The sequence below is a fragment of the Patella vulgata genome, chromosome 9, assembly GCF_932274485.2.
Source record: "Patella vulgata chromosome 9, xgPatVulg1.2, whole genome shotgun sequence".
Classification (NCBI taxonomy): domain Eukaryota; kingdom Metazoa; phylum Mollusca; class Gastropoda; family Patellidae; genus Patella; species Patella vulgata.
In genome coordinates, this window is record NC_065887.2 from 14162116 (window position 1) to 14183880 (window position 21765).

Sequence of the window (21765 nt, forward strand, 5' to 3'; positions counted from 1 at the left end):
TAGACAACCTTCCTTGCACGGCTCTACGTCTTGCACCACTGACAAGGGGTAACCTAGATTGTGTTCTGTTCACTTTATACGACATATTATTAATATACATCTTCTGTTGAATAAAACACTGTTTAAACCAGGAAAGATTTTGCCCCTTATCGTAATCGCACAGATGAGAAAAATTGAATCTAGCTTCCCGATTGACGCAACTTTGATCTAATGTAATATATTGACGTGGACCAGACTAGCGTCCATTACGTGAAGTTAGTATATAATGTAGCTGTTTTAATAGTACAGACTAGCTAAGGATAAATCCAAGTCGTTAACTGTGTAATCCTTTCTGATCGTAGTAAGCCGAATTAATCTTCAATCTTTATGCCATTGATCACCGAGTTGGTTATAAAGTCGTTAAGCGCGGTCTGATATTTGTATCAACGCTAAACTGACTCGTAGAGGGAAGCTAGCGTAAATTTTTCAGTTGAACGATGATAAACATTACATGGGCTTTTAGTGAAATTTGCTCAAAACCTTTAGGGACATGTTACCGCTTTGAATGTTAGCCAAACCTATATATCGTGTGTAATTTTCTGAGATGATTGGAAAATTGTTAGACGCTCATCATATGCGCGTTTAAGAAAGACAAGAGTGCACCATACCGCAGAATCCCGATCTATAGATTTTAGTGAAAAGCAATAAATATTCTATCTTTTACATTTGAATGTTTCACTCCGGTGTTAGCGGATGTCACGTACGAATACAACTCGTAATATAGGAAATGATATGGGTGGGGAGGGGGGTTAACGCGTGCGCCTTCGATAATAAAATCTGTCATTAAGTCAGGTATGATGGTTTGGATACCAGGTCCGCGCGAGGGCAGAAATGGCGTCGTCGGTTCTATCTCTCAAGACCCTGAGCGCAGTAACGAATTGTTATTGAAACCCAGCTCTGCCATATGTGTCAGTCCCATCATGACCTAGTTTTCAGTGAGTCTATCTCCCCTTTCTGATTTAAAGGGCGCCGATAATGAATCCCTGAGTGATGGATCTTAAACTAAACCGCTGTTTAATTCTGATTTAATTACATTTGAAGAGGTGTTAAAGGGGCATTATTGGAGATAAGATAAAGAGCTGGCGGTTCTCACTATAATAGTTAAAGACTAGATAAAGTAAAGATAATTTGCTGAAAATTTCAATCAAATTGATCCACTCTGAACCGAGACGTGAGCTTTTGAATTTTAGGCCTAGCTTCGATTATCATTACTAAAGTCGGTACGATAAAAAAAATAAAAATAAAACAGTCTCGACTATTTAGATTAAATTATCAATGGGCATTGAGCAGCAAATCGGATTCAAATCCAGTAAATATCGCAATCTAGCGATGATATCAAGAGTTGAGTATGGTATGGATAAGTTAATTAATACCCAATTTTAGACAACATTTCAGGCCCAAAGAAAGATCTGCAATAGGCAGATTTAGCTCTTGCATAATGTATGTTGAAATCTTCATAGTCCAAGTTTTTGACACGTCTCTTGAGATTCACTTAAATGAAGCTTGAAATTAGAAACTGAACATATTAGAATTGTGCATCCTTTTTTTCCCCGTGGAGTTCTCAAGATTCTGCTGAATATAATCATTTCTGATTATTGGTAAACCTGCAATGACGTAATCGATCTGAACGATTTGTTCTTTTTAGTCAGCCTGACTTTAGTCTACCAGTAATTAATCCATACCCAAGGGACCGTCATCAATCTTAAAACGTCTGGGACTACACTCCCATCACTTTTAATCTTGAGCAGAACAAATTATGATATCTCTCTCCAAGAGATCATATTATTCATATATGGTAAAATTTAAAAATTTCTATTAAATATGATTTATTCCATACATAATAAGGATTAGAGTATTGACATTTTTAGAGTGCCGGCCATCGATTTAGCCAACATTACTTAGGCAACTACTTTTCTTCATTAAAAGACGGACTTTATCTACAGATTCCAATACATGTAAGTCTAACCCCATGAGACCGTTTTATAATTTAAGCTTATCTCACCAACATGGCTGAATTGTAACCTGTTTAGATTCTGTCCCGCTAATCAATTTTGAAATGATCAGATTTTAAAATTTCATTAAAGTCTCCATGCGTCATTTGCATTTTTCCACTCTAAAATGCACTGAAATTGATCATTTAACAATTAATGAAGAAAACAAAATAAAAAATATCAAAGTGTGATAGAGTCAAGCGGCTAGAGTCAATCAGATTAAAGATATCGTTGAATATTGCCTGATGTTTACAGATTTTCAATTCATATAATGAACGGAATTTAACCATCTTTGCACCGATATTCATTTAGCGTTGTAAAGGACTCCCCAATCTCTTAACTAGCGTTCAGAAATTTTTAGCAGGATATTAGCTCCTACTGAGCTAATGAAGACGGGCATACCCCATACAGTGTGCTATGAGGGAAATTTTGCCCGGACAGCGTCACTACGGCCTACTCTTATATCGTGTACGACTAGACAGCTGGTCTTGTCACCCCCCCCCCCCCCCCCCCCCCCCCCCCGTCCTGCATCACTGACAGGGGGAACCACGCCGGAAAATCTCTGGATGAACTTTCTCGGCCAATGCAGGGATCGAACACCCGACCTCCAGGCTAGCGAGCCAGCGTCTTACCCACTTAGCCACGTGATCCCGGAGGATATTCAGATCATCAGGACATAATGCATAGCAAACATAAAGGAAAGCCAAAAAAAAAAAATAAATAAAAAACACCCCTAAGCAGACTGCTAAATTATTTTTTAAAAACAGAGAAATCAAAAATTCGAAGATAATAAGCGTCCTCTACCGAAAGGGGTAAACATACTTCAAAATAAAATCAATAGAAGAGCTCGGTACGGGATAACTTGCGGTTATTTACACAGGTTTGAAAATCTAGAGACACCATCTTATATCCGCAATGGTAAAATATTCTGTCGGGATGACAAAATCATACAAAACATCCGGGAAGAACTTAATCGAGAACGGTAATGCAGAACCCGTGTATGATAAAGACTATTGTCTTTTTATTCCTGGGAGACAATTAAATATTTATCCCTATCTTGTTATTAGGTATTGCGAGATAATAACACACATTGAAATGGTCCTTAAAGTTATCTTTCTAGTTTCCAGAATGAACAATTACGCCTTCAGATAATAATAAGTTCGGTGGTGTAATTACACACGAAGAATAGCATCAAGGGAATAGAGCTTTATAACAGTGCAATACGGTATTTGTCATTATTGTATCTCATCTTCGGTTTCAAGTTCCAAAAAACGACCGTATTATATAAATAATTTAACATTAGAATCGTTCTGGAGAAATTGCAAAACTCATATAAATTACGTAAAAACCTACACGCCAATAGCGATGTTTTCTATCTTGAAGATCAAAAGTGGTTATGAGTATCATTCTGATAACTGCGAGGAAAAATTAATCCCGAGCTTTTTTTTGTGTATGTGAATAACAAGAAATTAGTTGATGATATCTTCAGTGGTGTTACAAAAGCGTGCTCTGAGCTACTTTGATGGACTGTAAAGGATTAAAAGCTAGGTCGCTATTTAATCTAATTGTAAATGCCGCAGTAGCAAAGAACGAGGCAGAACGGAATTAGAAATCACACCACGCATGACAGCAGAACAACCACTTCCAGCAGAGATTTATGACGCTGTTTAGAATTTCCCCGGATTTTACGTCATAAAAAATACCAATCACAAATGTCTGCATCTTATAAAATATATCGATTTGCTGTCCGGCTAACGATGACGTACGGTGGAACAACTTGTGATTCCTGTTTTTCTATATAAAAAGGGATGTTAGAAAAGCATTTATCGGATCGTAAGCCCACTGTGAGCTTGACAGTTATAAACTAATCAGGAAGCAGCAGAAAAAAAAGCCTAACAAACAAAACCGACACAAGAACCAGCAGAAACACTTCCTCCCGGGGGTTCAAATAGGTTTGACGTGCAATAAGCTATTAAAATTACCGAATAGAAGTTCTATCGCCTTTAATGTAACTAAAAATATCACATTCGTTTCGTTTCTTTTTGTTTCTTCTTTAAAGTTCTACATTTCTGTACGCTGTAATCGAATCTAATTTATAATATATTACCAGTTCAGCGAGCACGGCTACTTGTATATGTATATTCACCAATCACCAACCTTATCCAATCTTAAAGCAAAATACGTTCCCAGACTATAATTTAAAGGAAACTATGTCCAACGTTGTGTAAACTTAATTAATCATAGCCAAATCCTTATAATAAAAAGCGCCCCCCCCCACACACACACAAGGCTTAGTTCCCATGGCACCTGTCCTTTAAGCATCTAAGAACTCAATTTTTCACATTAATCCATGTTTGTATACTCATAGGTATTGTTTTTTTTTATAGTGTTGGTAAATTAACCTCTGGTTCGTCTGACGACCTTTACATTGATTTCCATTGAAGCCCATTAGCTTCGAAAACAAGTAAACTCCATCATTCATGTTTGGCGAATAGGCAACAAGGGAGTCTACTCTTGTTGACAGATGTATCACACTTTAAAGTTGGTGAACGGTTGAAACAGTCGACTCGATTTACTGAGATATGCGTTTAATGCGTTAATTGGCCTGTGTCAAACTGATCAATATATCGATGATATTTCATCTACTGGACACATTTATCTCTCTCTCTCTCTTTCTAAAGAGAGAGAGAGAGAGAGAGAGAGAGAGTGGGGGAGTGTAACGTCCACTCGACACAAACTAGGTCATTTCGGGACTAACACCTAGTTCAATTTCATTTCAACAATTCTCTTGTGCGTAGGAGTCTTAAGCAGTGGGAGGAAACCGGAGAAAACACACGAGGTTGGACAGGCAACCCTACTCCTTGTCACATACAACTGGATAATCGAAACCCCAGTTGACTCAATGACAGACCTTGTGATACAGCGCGCACGTGCTAACCATTCGGCCATCCAACCCCCCAACATTTATCGAGGAGGGGGCGAGCCAGCCCTTTGTTCCCACCATCCTGAAAATCATTATCAAATAAAGAATATCGATCATTTTGACATTCTTAATACTATGATATCCTTATTGTTTCCATAGAAACCTGCATCCAAATGCAGATGAATTTCATTGAGGAAGCGTGTGGTGCTTAAATTTCTAATCTCTTTAAAACGCTGAAAATATATCATCTCTAATGAAAGGCGTTTTAGTAAATTGAATTTTAATCTTACACAAATGCGTCCATTAATTTCTATTGAGCTTATGGTTTCCATGTAACTTCTTTAAAGGGCCAATCCCGATAATATTTTGGAGAATAAAACTGCTTAATTTTGAGTTCAAATCTCTTAAAATCCTCAACCTTAGGGCCGAGCAACTAACTAAACAACTTAAACCCGTCAGTCTTAATCTGGAAATGGAGACCGGTGTCCCAAGCTGTATTATGCGGTGTCTGGATAAAACCAGACTTTATTTTATAAAAATAAGGTGCAGGTGAAATTTACCTTTCGTTATCAAGTACAGCAAGTGGGTCAAGCACTGTATATAACTCTAAAGAAACGGCAATAGATTATCAGGTCACCCAACGAAAAAATTGACCTGAAATCTTAAAAGGGTTACGTATCCGGATAAGCAGTTTTGACGTTCACATCTAAACGATTCAATATTTTGAGGTGAAATCTTGAGACAAGGTAAACACACCATTCCTCTATATTTTGGCACTTAAACTTGGAACTTTATTTTTGAGACTCTGTTCAAATCGGGATAGTCCCTTTAACAGAAGGAAGTTTTTGTCTACAAAATAATTAACTTAATGGTTGATAACAGAAGGTTTATGTTCTTTAAGAAAAAACAGCATACATGTACATTTAGAACATTTCATTAAGTAAATTGAAATGTCAATTGTACTCTAATAATATTAGAGTAGAAATGACATTATAAACAGCCATAGATTGTCTCTTGGTGATTTGTTTTCCTGGCAATACGGCCATTTCCTCTACTCACGGCATGGGATTATTATTTTAATACAGACGAATAATCGTCTGTAGTGATCACTCTTCCTTGCGTCGTTATTCTGGCATCGAGGAAAAGTGTCTGAATTTACAGCTTGCATTTTGATCATTCCGAGGCGGAGTGGGCATAGTGTGATAGGGAATTACCCCTAGCAAAACATAGGTTCGTGGGTGGGGTTTATAATTATGTAAATGGTCATACAGATGGCCTATAAAAATGTCTGAATTAAAATAAGAATTGTAAATTCCGAACGTATACATACATGTGGTTATTTTGAGACTGAAACAAAATTTGTCAGATAAAGTTATAGTTAAGTGGCTTTTTTTTGCAATACAATATGACATGTCCCTCCCAAATACAATAGGACACATCTCACCCAAATACAATAGGACACGTGTCACCTTATAGATACAACGGGAGATATCACACCTATATACAATCCTTCCTATATACAACAGGACATGTATCTTCTAGATACGATAGGACACATCTCACCTAGATACAATATGACAATGTGACGTGTCTCACAGAGCTACAATTGGACACACCTTTCTCAAAATCAACAGGGGGGGGGGGCTCTAAAACTTTAGCGCCACGTTACTGGATGACATGATTCTAGTAGTAAAAGTCTAAAATTTTACCATAATATCATTCATGTTATTGTCTGTTATGCGTTTTTGTCTCAAAATAATCGATCTGAACGTTATTTACGATGCCCCCACTCGGCCACGTAATAGGTTTATATAGCGCGTTGGTGATGCTTGAATATACACACATGTACATTACAATTATAATGTCTGAATTGGTTACCAATGCCCGCTCGTAAATCACACGTCTGTTTCTTTCACAGCAGAAACCAATATTTTATTCATTTATCAAAATATGTCTACTGTAGTAAAAGCAAGATTAATGTGGACGGAAATGTCAGATTTCGACCCATCGAGTCAAACTAGGCCCATAAAGATATCATTTGAAGAACATTGATCGTTTTAACACAGGATCGTACCAACTAGATACGGTATGAAACTCATGTTATCTGTCCAACAAATCTAAACATGCAGATATTGGATTGAGACCAACAAAAAAAACCTTAATGGACCGGGGTGTCGGACATTAATTTGGAAAGTTGTATTTGTACACTGATGACAAGAGTTTGCGATTTAAACGATTTATTGTAGTGTTGTTGATATTTTTATAAATGCCATTTGGAATACATCTTGATAAAGATTATCAAGAATGCACAAATCATAAAAAAACTGATATTAAAAGTTAATTAATATTGATGTTTTTGTCATTAAGGAAACCAGAGTATTCAACTTATAAATATCCGAAACTTTTCTCAGTATATCTCAAACCCAATCTCATCATTATCCACGAATTTGCCGCGAATTTCAAATTCCATATTCGTAAGAGTATTCTTCACTGTATATATTTACAGTAAATATTTAAGAAATCTAGCGAGATTCACCCGTTCTTGCATCTTAACAATGTTATGGTTTGTATGTATCTTCTCGTCGTATTAGCTGGAGATGTAAAGAATGGAATCAGTTAAAAACAAAATGCAGATTGTGAACAACGCGACAATCACAGCGTTCGTTGAAAGTCTAAAGTTTGAGCGACTAAAGCCTAGTTCACACGTGCTACTACGAGCAGTCTACGGGGAAACTTTTAGAAAACCGTGCGCAAGACTTAAGCGCCACTTGCGTGTGTTCGGCACCGTAGAAGATCGCAGACTGGTCGTAGAGACTATTGTTCCTGCACATTCAAACCGGTTTCTTGCGGCTGGTATGCTAGCTACCAAACCCTACGATAATCACAGCGTTCGTTGAAAGTCTAAAGTTTGAGCGACTAAAGCCTAGTTCACACGTGCTACTACGAGCAGTCTACGGGGAAACTTTTAGAAAACCGTGCGCAAGACTTAAGCGCCACTTGCGTGTGTTCGGCACCGTAGAAGATCGCAGACTGGTCGTAGAGACTATTGTTCCTGCACATTCAAACCGGTTTCTTGCGGCTGTGGTATGCTAGCTACCAAACCCTACGACCCGCGTGTGTCAAAACACTGCGGCTGGTTGTGAGCTAGTCTTGAGACTTGTGATTCAACCGAGTATCATATTCTATTTTAATTCTGATACATTCTTTGAAAAATATTCGCATCGAAGCGCATTAATACCATCAAGGTATTGTCATTGTGAAACTGGCCCTCTGGCAACTGGTTTAATTCTATTATATTCTAGACCTTCTTGACAGTAAATATTGAAAATAAATCTGAGTCAAACCCACGTAACGATTACAAGAGGTTGGGCAGACAGGCAAAAGAGCCAACGGTATATAGGTGGTAACAGCAAATCTTCATAAAAATACGAAGCGAACCCAAAACTCAGAAACACGAGAAGGTATAGAACACTTATAGACGCATTATGTAAGATTTAAATAATGAGCTGGTCGTTCAGGCTATTATAATTCAAAAATGGATAACGAAAAATTAATGTATTCTAGAAAGTTCCGCGGTTTTCCGGCGTGGTTTCCTCTTGTCGGTGGTGCAGGACGTCTAGTCATTCGGATGGGAAGATAGGTCCCGCGTACACGCCGTCGTGCACCTAATGAACCCCTGACAGTTGGAATTCCAAATAAGAGTAGGCTGTAGCGCCGCTGCCCGGGAAAATATTTTGACGAGATAGTTTGTTTCGGTTGTCAAGTACCATTGCAACGGAAATACTAATAAACAAAGTCTCGATTATGATTTATAACGTTAAATTATTAAATGGCATGGGTGTTCTAAATATCACGGCTGCCCGGTCGTCTAGAGAGTTAATTATAGAATTAACGTGTGAATAAATGCCTAATTAAGAATTTATATAAGATTTGAATCCAAGAAAAAAATATTTTCCAACAAGCATTTAGCCCTGGCACAGTACATCTTGAAGTGTCCAAATAAACCAATATACCCCCGGAAAACCGACAAAACACTACACAATACGCCCCATTTCCTCAACGGTATTGACTTACATCCAATTTATTTGAATTTGATTGAAATCATGTCAATCAATATTTTATATAGTAGAATGCGAACAAATTTGGTATGTGTCGCGAATACACTGATATAACCTACACAGTTTCTTTTTGGATTGCATTGTTAGATTAGATTGTCTTTAACCCTGAAAGAAACTTGATGGAATTAAAAAGAAACATGGCCTGCAAATTAATCGACCCACCTCCGATGCTATAGTTACTTTGCCCGAGGGAACTTGATGAGTTCAAAGGAGTAACATACAGTAATACGCGGGCTTTGCATTCAACGTTCGTGTTATTAACTCAATTAGCGTTCCACTCTCTCTCAAGATAATACCCAGAAACAATTTCATTTGACATTATGCATGCCAGTTCAGGTTCACGATTAGGCTTGGGTAGGTCTGGCACACGACTCACGGCCACGATATCCCTAAATCGAAGCCTGACCTGTGCCGAGAATAAACTTCGGTATTTCGTTAGTCATATCCACGCTTGCTAAAGATGGCGGACGCAATAAACAAAATCAAACAAATACCCCCCCCCCCCCAAAAAAAAAAAAAAAAAACCTAAAAAAAAACACCCCCCCCCCCAAAAAAAAAAATAAATAAATAAATAAACAAAAAGAAAAAAAAAAAAAACCCCGAACAAACTAGCAACAACAAAATAACAGAAAAAACAACACAAACCCCGAATGCTGGTAACGTTCCTAAAATTAAATTAAATCTGTTTTCGACTGTTGCGAACCAAAGAAAATCTATGTAACTGGACCTGGTCTCGTGTTAAAGATAATGAAAATAATCAACATAGTTTGAAAACCAAAGAGCCACTTAAACTTGTTTGTCCACAAAGCACAATAACATGCTGCAGAAGAAAATAATGGCACTTGACTTCTTTTTTCTTTCTGAAATAACGATCTAACATGCCCACATGAGATGACGATCAAGGGAAGTCTGGTACAAGATCAAAATACTCCACCAAAAACAAAACTACTTTAAAAGTGAAGTAGGCAAAGTGAAAAACAACAAAGTCTAGATTGCTTCCTGTGTACACGCAAAGAAGAGGAATTGATTAACATCAAGAATATGATCTAAAGAATGTAACAAAATCCATGTTAGCTGACATATATGTCGTATGTTTTCATCTCAGTTTGCAACAAGAGCACTTACCACATAGTGAGTGTAGATCAAAGTAGGGTAAGTATTTGTCCAATCCTGTCCTGGAGACTTCTTCAAGTTTTTCAATAGAAAGCCCTGAACTGTAGACAATTAATCAAAAGTTTGTATGTCGATAGATGTCGGATGTCCAGGAACATGGAATATGGTTATGGCTATATTGCTGCTTCCACTCTCTAGATTACACCCGATGCCACAGAGTTGCATGCTACTTAAGAAAACGCGGGAAAATGGCAGATCGAAACCCGACCAAACATTGATTTCCTTTCGAGTATTAGGATTTAAGCTAATTTACGCCATCCCGTCTATTAAGGGAATTTCTTGTCTTAGAGAGAAGATACATAGAGTGATGAACTCTATTGATATTGATAGCCACATGGATTACTACGCCTGTCTTCTACCAGGAACCAGAAAATAGAAGAATTCATAGAACAGACAGACAGCTTCTTCAATTCATCAACACTATCGACAGAATTCAGGTTACAGTGCTGTTGTTAGTTTCTGTTCAATCAACATATTTTAAACATTTTTCTTTTATCCGTTTGATTAAAGACAAATAAGGCTAGACTATAATTCAGATAATATCGGTAGGGTCATGGTAAAATTTACCGTCTTTAAATGTTGGTTAATTTACCAGTTTCCAGATATATATACACAGCTTGAAATGTGAATGCGTGAGAAAGATTAGTTCATTACATTAAGGAGTTCAAAACTCTCAATCATTGTAGACACGTAGCCCAGATTAAAAGACAGTAATTGCTTTTCATAGAACTGTTGCGTTTATTCATTACAAAATGACGTTTATGCATCGAAAGCTGTCCTTGGTTAAAAAGGTATTATCGCCTTCAGCAATACAGTATTTATCTCAAAAAGGGAAAGTGCGATACCTCTAAACGTAAAGAGAAGATAAGAAGATAAGCCTCTACTTAGTTAAAAGGGGTCACGTTGGCTAAGTGGGTAAGACGCTGGTTCGCTAGCCTGGAGGTACCTGCATTGGCTGAGAAAGTTCATCCAGATTTTCCGGCGTGGTTCCCCCTTATCAGTGATACAGGACGGAGAGCCTGGCAAGGACAGCTGTCTAGTCGTTCAGATGAGACGAAAAAACCGAGGACCCGTGTACACATTGGCGTGCACGTAAAAGATCCCCTGACAGTTGGAATTCGATATAAGAGTAGGCCGTAGTGCCGCTGTCCGGGCAAAATTTACCTCATAGCACACTGTATGGCGTATGCCCGTCTTCATTAGCCCAGTTCGGAGCGAAACAGTAGGACGTTAAACCCAATTTCATTTCTACTTGTAAAACCATACACAGCCAAAAATACTTATACACCCCCACCCCCCCCCCCCTCACCAAAAAAATAAGAAATTTTGATATCGACTAACTAATTAAAGTTTAAAGCATTAAATTTACATTGGTCTACATTGATTTCACACCGCGATATTTATGTGTCTTAGATAAGTAAAGCCATAATAATCTTTTTTGTACATGCCAGTTTTCTTTATATTATGGTGTGCTTAAAACAACAGTCTTGGCATTCATTAAAACTGTATATAATGTTGTCTTTCGAGATGTATATCAATGATCTGGAATCTTATGCCTTCCAATAAAGTTTTAATTTAGCCATTTTTCCCTTTAAATGAGCTAAATCGCCATTATTTGGCATCTAGAAATGGTCACAAGGGGGCCACAACGCATATAAGAATGTATTATGAATTATATAAACTGATTTACATTAAATCGTTTTTGTTTTTACTGTAATGTCTTAATCAGTTATATTCGACGAAAAGTCCCAATTCAATGGCAGTCTTTGGTATCTGGTTATTTCATTCTACACCGGTAGTAATCTCCTGCTTAGCCCCGTTCATGGAGTCGCTTTATTACAAATGCCGCTCGAAAGCATTCTGGCACGCGATTCGCGTGCAAATTTAAAATGTTCATTTTGTCTTAAATATTGAATATCAGAAGACCATGATTTCACGGTAAGATAATAACATCTATGTTGATTTAATTTGGGCAATAAGTCGTGTTTGCCCCCTTTAATATAGTAGTTCAATACAACATATTTTATCCGTTGTATGTATTTGATTTGACAAATTCTAATTATTCAATTGAATAAATTGCCATTTAAAGTCCTTGATCACGATTTCCTAATCTGAGAGAGATAATCTCGCAACGGCTTTTACAAACACGGGGGCTCCCATTGCAATTACTTAGACTGTTATAAAATTTGCCATAAAGAAAGATCTTAATGATTATCTAATCCGTGTCCTGAGCAAATTGTTAAAACAATGAAATGCAACTGAAAATATAATAAAATGATTTTGAAAATGTTGACATCTTACTATTCAGTAACAATGAAGACGGGCAAATGCCATGCAGTGTGCTATGGGCAACATTTTGCCGGGACATCTAATTCCATCTGGATTCTGTTATGATGCACACCAGCGCACACGCAGATGGGCCCCGTTTTCTCGCCAATGAAAAGATTAGACGCTTTTCCTGTGTCTCACAAAAGTATAGTGTTTAAACAAGACACTAACTAGAAATCAAAGCATCACACCAAACTAATTAATACTAGATCCAGACTTCGTTCTTCCAGAGCGACTCGTCTTCAATAGCCGAAATAAAATCCACAATATTCTGTATGTGGAGATATGGATAACAAATGACAGTCCAGAAGCCTATTAAGTATCATACAAAGTAAAACAATCTCACCAATAATGACGGCAAAAGCCTCAAAAGGGGATGTGTTGACAGCGAAATTGAAATGGAGCGAAATATTAATAACAGACCAAAAGTAGAATAATTTAGCTGTCAGTTTTGGCTAGACGTAAAGTCCGTAATATCGATAATCACTAATTATAACAACAAGGATAATTATTTTGACAGTTAAAACCACGGATCGTTATTTCGAATCCCTTGTAAAATATTGTATTGTGAAAGTTGAATCTCTAAAAGGAAATGGCGCAATTCCGTTCAGTGTTTACGAAGATTATGATAAATTGAAATTTTTTAAACATTATGCAGAAGATACAAATACGCCAGCACCATCGATAATGTAGTTGGTACAATCGCTTGATGATTGAATCTAAACTGGGCGATTATCTATCGTTGATATGCTGTCTTGTTTTCCTAATGCATTTTAATATTGGGGATTGTACAGAGAAAACAAGCCATTGTCTGAAATATGCTAATGTTAATTCGCGGCTTTTAAAGCTGTACTTCGATTACAAAGCTTCAGAAATAATTAAATAAAAAAAAATATTGCCCTAAATAATTGCCATACTTGTTTCCAATTTGTAGAACAAACATGGCCTTGTATGGCGTACAAAAACAGAGGTAGGCCACGCCCACATCCAGTGCATGCCTTGTCAACCACACTGTCCACATCCGGCTAGTAATATTTCAACTACCAATCACCCCCTGAGGCCCTGACTGATTGACGTTTTTTCACTATCAGTTTACTGAAAATATTATTGCCACACAATTATTATATCTGATCAGGTACATATTATTTTACTAATTAGACGAAATAAGTAAACCACGGTGTACTTTTGCTCTAAAAATTAGATAAAACCGCCTTACCCCAAATAATAACAAATCTACCAATTCTAATACCAGTTCTGTATACCAGTTCTACTAGATAAAAACATGTGCGTTACAAAGTTATACTGTATAACGGTTCGATTGTAAAATAGCATAGCCGTTACACCATGCCCTGTATATAACAGTTCTATTATAAAATAGCATATAAGAATGTGCTGCATAACGGTTCCATTGTATAATAACATCCGCGCTATACTAGTTGAACAAAAAGCATTATCCGTTAGTGCGGTTAATAATTAATAGGCAAGTCATACATATCGAAAGCATTGGCTTATCTTTTCAAACACGTAAACAATGTATTATCGAATTAAAGTTTCCAATATTCACAATTAATAAAAGAGTATTTAACATGAAACAATTTCGAAACATTTTGATTGTAGGGGAAAATACATAATAGCAATAAATCTTTAATAATAACTAATAACTGCAGGAGGACCGCACCACACATAAAAAAATTCCAATCTCGACGACAAGGCAAAAATGAAATGAAATGAAATGAAATGGGGTTTAACGTCCTACTGTTCTGCTCAAATACTGGGCTAATGAAGACTGGCATACACCATACAGTGTGTTATGAGGGAAAGTTTGCCCGGGCAGCGGCACTATTGCCTACTCTTATATCGAATTCCAACTGCCAAGGGATGTTTTACGTGCATTCCAATATATACACGGGACCTCGGTTTTTCGTCTCATCTGAAGGACTAGACAGCTGTCCTTGTCAGGCCCTCCGTTCTGCACCACTGACAAGGGGAAACCACATCGGAAAATCCAGATGAACTTTCTCGGCCAATGCAGGGATGTAACATCCGACCTCCAGGCTAGCTAGCCACCGTGGCTCTCACACACTATACACAGATATTGCAAACAATAAACGACAACCGTATATATAAAGAATCTCCTACCAGTCTTTTTTGATATCGAAAAATATCAACACAAGTTGATAAAGTAAGAAAAAACGAGGCTCTGCCGAGTTTGTTTTTTTTACTTTATCAACGAGTGTTGATATTTTTGGATATCAAAAAAGACGAGTAGGAGATTTTATTTATCACCCAATCCCTTCTTACATGCACAAATAGATAAATATAATTCTTTGCTGTAGATTTCACTTTTACTGAACATTACGGTGTAGTGATACATCATTTTTTGACAGCAATTCAACCATTGCAAAGTCCTTTATAATATTGACCCAGTGTTTCCATCAAGGTCAATTGAATAACAATAGTTCATTTTTAATAATAAAAAAAATTACTTTTAATAAGAAATGAACTATTAATTGAAAATAAAAAAAGTAGTTCCTTTTCAACTGACCAATCAAATTCATGTAAAGCGACATCTATCTCCTAAGGAGATATCGCAGTAGATTATGAAATATATCACACAAGCGATATCTACTGTAGAATGTATTATTGGGTGATAAATCAACTTCTTCAATGAGCATATTAACACAAGGTATAATTTTATGGATACACAATTACTGAGTATGTATACACATTTTAAAACAATCAAGTAACTGGCTCTGGTACAGCCCAGAACCTGTGTAAATGGCTACTATATATATATATATATATATATAGTATAAATGCAGATGACCCTAGTAATCGATAGCTTAAATGAAGTTAGTATTTTCTTTCTATAACTTCATATTTTTTATAAATTTTTACCTGAGAGTATAATTTTTTTTCATTAATAATTTTATGTGCGCTCCACATATTGAGACGATATCGACTCAACACTTCCAAACGAGACCTGTGGGCTGATTCGCATTCAGAAAAGGCAGTAAAAACATGCCGTAGACTACTTGATACAATTTCAAAATCTCCGTGGACAATTTATCTGGATAACATTAGATAATACTGGTACCAGTCTAACACCGTCTCCCAAAACAACATGATCTGGAAATAGATTGGTTGCTAGCCAAAACAAATATGGTTGACGAGTGCTTTGTTTGTAAACAAATTACGATCTATTAGTGTGTGGTTAGAATTGTTTCCAAACATACGGGACTGTAGATTTGAACAATTGGGTTAAGAAACTTGCTGCTGGACAAATAGACATTTGTTCAATAATAGTAGATGGCATGAGATAAAGTAATCATGGCAAGTGACTTATAAGATCCCCAATTCGATAATCTTCTGACCGATATATGGAATTTAGGATATAAGAAATAACAATAGAGAAGCATCGATTCTAACAGCAAACCAATATAACAAAGATAGAGAGAGAGAGAGAGAGAGAGATAGAGAGATAGAGATGTAACGTCAATTCTATACAAACTAGGTCATTTCAGGACTAACATGGTTCAATTTTATTTCAATAATTCGCTTGCTCGTATGGGTCTTTAGCTGAAGGGGTAAACCGGTTGACCAGGATGAAAACCCACGATGTTGAACAGGCGACCCTGCTCCCTGTCACGTGCAAGTGGGGAATCGAGGCCACGCCACATGACTCAGTGATAAACCTTACGATCTACCGTGCAGGGCCCTTATTCACGAAAACTTAAACTAAGATACAATCGAAATTTTAAGAAATACTGCAATTCGATTGGCTGACCAGTAAAATCAATTTGCATATATCCAATGAAGTTGCAGTATTTCTTAAAATTTCGGTTGTAACTTAGTTTAAGTTTTCGCGAATAAGGGCCCAGGTGTTAAACCATTCGGCCAGCATGCCACCTTTGGAACAGACAGTCTAAAGATGTAAAAATGACAATCTACAGTCTACAGGGTTAGGACTCCAATTAAAATATAAAAACAAACTTACTACGAGTTAGATTACTTTTGTCTACGATATAACTTCGGTGGAAGTGGACGTTAAATAAAGCTATTTCACACACACAGTTAGCCCAACCACTCACACAAAACCCGTACATGGAAGCATTTCCTAAACATTGCAGTACTCTAGTGCATACCATGACCGGAGAGTGTGTTTACAAAAAGTCTGGTAGAAGGAAGTGATTTAGATCTATTCAATACTAAACAATATATTATTATATATCGGGATCAAATTAAAGAACAATGTCGGTGTCCAGCAGTTCTACCAATGCGAGGGGGGTTGGATGGCTAAATGGTTAGCGTGTGCACGCTGTATCATACAGTCTGTCATTGAGTCGACTGGCGTGGTTTCGAATCCCCGGTTGTACGTGGCAAGGAGTAGGGTCGCTTGTCCAACCTCGTGGGTTTTCTCCGGGTCCTCCGGTTTCCTCCCACTGCTAAAGACCCCTACGCGCAAGCGAATTATGTAAATAAAATTAAACCATATGTTAGTCCCGAAATGACCTAGTTTGTTTCGAGTGGACGTTAAACCCCATTTCTCTCTCTCTCTCTCTACCAATGCGATATAACTGGTTAAACGAAGGCCAGAAATACTTTAAACATGGAGATCTATATACAGATGGCCACAACAAAGATCTGAAGAAGCCGGAAATGACACTAATAAAGGCAAGTACTTATTGCGGCCGGCTTAAGAAGGGATCGGTAACGGCTATACAGATGATTTTCAGCTCATTTATACTTTCTACGAAGACCAAGAAAATTGTCATTTAATAGTAAATAAATACACTTATATGGTGTAGAAGTAAAACATCAGGAGATAATTCTCCATGACACTAACATTGTCCATTTGAACGAGGGCAGTCTTGAACACGACTCCTTGATTTTGCGTAGGTACGACATTTAAAGATGTTTGGATTTAGTTTTTCTTTTCGAATTCAAACTTTCATCTTCCATTATCAACCTGAATAATTTATTACAAATGACGAACAAATTAATTACAATTGACCGACAATTTCTTTTGTAGTCGGAAATCCTTATCGCTGTAATTTCATAGTTTTCATACAGAAGAAAATAAGAAAGAATCTTTGCATCCAAAACTCGTTCCGTTTTTGACAAATTTGAATAATAAAATGAAATGAAATGGGATTCAAAAGTTCTATTATACATTTCTGTGCAATTTGGTTATAAAACTTAAATTCATATTAATCCTCGTCGAAACGTCGCTGAAATAAACTCATTAAGTAACTTGTATTTCACATAATTGTGTCATGTGTTATTCTCATCCAATTACTCAATACCGCTCAAACAATTTACTCTAAAGTCGCCTTTGTTAATTATAATTATAAAACAATCACGGGAATTTTCAAACCCGGCTCCCACTTGCCCGATGTAAAACCTGCACCCGTCTTCATTAGCCCAGTCTGAGCAGAACATTAGGCCGTTAAACCCCATTTCATTTCATTTCAAGTTCGTAAACTGTGTGAGGCTGGCAATTGCAATGTTGCCTAGTCGATCGACTGGGACAGAAACATGCGTCCGGTTAAAATACGATGACGACTATACGAACAATCTGTCCTGTCTACAAAACATTGATTGGGTGTGAATGTCCTAGTCAAGAATACGAAGACAAACGATTTCATCGACGTTAAGAAATAGGCACCCCAATATATCAAGGCATACAATTCCAACCTGAGCGCCATGTGAATGGGGGATTACGGTGGCTAAGTGGGTAAGGCGCTGGCTCGCTAGCCTGGAGGTCGGGTGTTCGATCCCTGCATTGGCCGAGAAAGTTCATCCCGATTTTCCGGCGTGGTTCTCCCTTGTCAGTGATGCAGGACGGAGGGGCTGACAAGGACAGCTGTCTAGTCGTTCGGATGGGACGAAAAACCGAGGTCCCGTGTACTCATTGGCGTGCACGTAAAAGATCCCTTGACAGTTGGAATTCGATATAAGAGTAGGCCGTAGTGCCGCTGTCCGGGCAAAATTTCCCTCAGAGCACACTGTATGGCGTATGCCCGTCTTCATTAGCCCAGTTCGGAGCAAAACAGTAGGACGTTAAACCCCATTTCATTTCATTTCATTTTGCCATGTGAATGTTCAAGTCAAGTCAAGAATACGAAGACAAATGGTTTTATCAACGCTAAGAAATATGCACCACAATATGCAACGCTACACAGTGCTGACCTTCGCAAAATAAACCAATCAATCGCTTGTAATTCTAGACTGAGATAAATCCTGTTTTATCGGAATTTCGACATTTTAACCACGCTATCTTTTTGGTAATACAAGTTCTGCTGATACATGTTAGTACACGAATTCTGTATAAGAGAGATTATACTTTATTTTAATTTTCATATCTTTTCCGGTTTTCATATCACCAAATATGTGTCTTCTAGCACGATCAGTTCGATTAAAAGTGTGACAACGCAGAATATAAGAAACGTGTGCTGTAATTTCAATGATTTGTCAAGAGACAAAACACACATATTGACATCGGTATGCGTCTACGCCTCTGCATAATTCTCAATATTATATAAGGGGAGGGGACAAGATTATCATTTTAGGGTAGTTATCTGACATGTTATGTTATTTTTATATCTTCGGTTAATATTCGTCAATAATTTCGAGCGCCTGAGACAATGTTGATCACACAGTATCAGTCAACAAACGTACACGAGCGTTTTTACAATAAAGACAAGAAGTGTGTCACAATTTGATATGTTGCATGTCGAAGGATGAATTCGATTTCGGTGATAGGGACAATAAATCTGTATAAACAACAGGGCGTTTAAAAATGTCTGGTTGGGTTGTCAACATTTGAGAATAACTAGGTCTTGGAATAGATTATCCGGTCTTTTTACATTATCATAATCAAAGTCTAAGAGAGGTGCCCTAAAACAAGATGTCGACGCTCATTTCAGAAAAGCATATTTGCATTGCCTGTTCAATACCCAAATTTCTCTCTTCAAGGACCATATCTATGTTTTTGTTATTAATCCTAATTCGTCGTTACTTGACTTTAACTAAAAGTGCCATTGACTATGCGTAACCGGGAGTTGTTTTTATGTAGTTGATTATCCAGTAAATTTCGCCAAATGTTGACAACTGACCCAGACCCTTCGTGCGATGAAGACTAGACGATTCTGAATTTCGACAGGCGTCTTCCACAAGAATAGCAAAACAGCCCCTGCAGTATGTTTAACAACAGAAAACTGAATACGAATATTGAATTGCAGAGCTTATACAAATAAAATGAAATGTTGTTTAATGGCACGTCAGCTCCAACCGGGCTATATTGAGCCAAACATATGGTGAATTTAACGAATTTCTGAATTTCGACAGGCGTCTTCCACAAGAATAGCAAAACAGCCCGTGCAGTATGTTTAACAACAGAAAACTGAATACGAATATTGAATTGCAGAGCTTATACAAATGAAATGAAATGTTGTTTAATGGCACGTCAGCTCCAACCGGGCTATATTGAGCCAAACATACGGTGAATTTAACGAGACAAAGAGTTTATACAAGAATTGTGGTTGTGTAGGTGGCACAGGAATGCCTTAACACGTGCCGTCACAGCACGCGGCGTCAATCATTGGCTGAATAGCGCGTGCATTGTTTACATAAGACATTACTGTTTCGGGCGGAATGCTGCCTTTTAGTCATTTTAATACCCATTTACACTAAATAGGAAATAATTTTTACCTACAAATACGTCAAACGCCTTTATTTATTTTTCAAATACATAAAAAAAATGTTTTAGAATTTAATTTGTCGCAGGAAAAAAGTTAATTTAATATTTCTGGCTCATTAAGTCGCTTCGATGTCATCCTTATCAGTGATTGTAGCGGCCTAGCGAAAAATTCACTGCTGATCAGTGTGATACAATTCGGGGAGTATATAAACCAACAAGATAAAACGCACGTAGAATAGTGGGGCATAACGCACACAATTCAGACATTATATAAGTCATCGGTGAACCATCAAATAAAATGGGTCTCAAGGCATCATTAGACGTAACTCTTGTATCATCAAAACATATTTACCAGACATAATAAGATTTGCACACGAACTGAAATAATTGGAATGGGAATTTAATTGTTTTTCTCTCCAATTTTCGATTCTTGCTGATAAAAACTGTAGGAAAATCTGATTTGGGTTTAGAAAAATCGATAAAACCATTTCAAATTAGGAGTTACACGAATAATGGTGTTAAATCTAGATTTAATCCTTCACTTTGGAAAACAATCGAAAAACGTTTCTTGGTAAAAGATAAAAAAAAACCTCATGATAATTAAAGAAAAAGTATTAACTGATAACAGCACACCATTATTGCCACCTAGAACGGGATAATAATAACGAAATAAATCGGCCAATAAGGAGATAAACGGCAGCCCATCATGGGGACACAAAGGCAAACAGGGGGGGGGGGGCGCTTTGTTATAGAGTCAGTTTACAAGATCCTAACCCTAACTCACTTCGAAACAAAGGTCCATGACGCACACGGAAGCTTTAAATCCAGGCGGTAATAAATGCAAAAGAGAGAAAGAGAGAGAGAGAGAGTTTAACGTCCTATCAGCACAGATATAGTCATTTCGCAACATTTTAGGAATATCGTATGGCTAAATTTTTATTTAAATAATTCGCATGTGCGTAGGGGTTTTAGCAACGGGGGTGGGGGGATATCAGAGGTGGGAAAACCAACAAAGTTGGACAGGCCACCGTATTTCTTGTCAGGCACAAGTTTGGAATAGAAAGCACGTCACTTGACTCCGGCACTTTATTGACTACAGTACTTTTATTTTCTTAAATAAAATGCATTCTGATATATATTCACTACATGCGTAAGGCTAACACGCGGTTGGATCTGATTTGGATAAATTCAATCTGATTAAAATCCAGATCTATATTTCGTTTCGTTTTTTTATACTTTCGATGGCCTACACTACATAAGTATCTGACAAGTTATAGCGATAGGTCACGCCAGGGGTCAAAAGACCGACGTATGACCCTATGACGTCAGACATTTGATTAACAAATCAGCATTGATGTTACTAGTGGATTACCCACAGTTCCGTGAAAAACAAAACACGCCTAAAGCTCGCCGTAACAGACCGTTTCATTGGCTTATCCCCGACACCATTCAGAACACGAGTTAAATAACAACTCTTCCTGATCCAAGTGT

General features: G+C 37.4%; 1 protein-coding gene across 2 annotated transcripts in view; it reads right to left on the bottom strand.

Moving 5' to 3' along the window:
- The window catches only part of LOC126831915 (melatonin receptor type 1A), a 37060-nt gene that overhangs the window by 6856 nt on the left and 8439 nt on the right, over positions 1-21765 (bottom strand). The window contains exon 1 of one of the 2 annotated variants that reach the window (XM_050562587.2): positions 10197-10333. The exons of the other annotated variant lie outside the window; for it this stretch is intronic. The gene's annotated coding sequence lies outside the window, so the exon portion shown is untranslated. Of the gene's footprint in view, positions 1-10196; positions 10334-21765 lie in introns of those variants that run through there. 2 annotated transcript variants of the gene reach the window in all.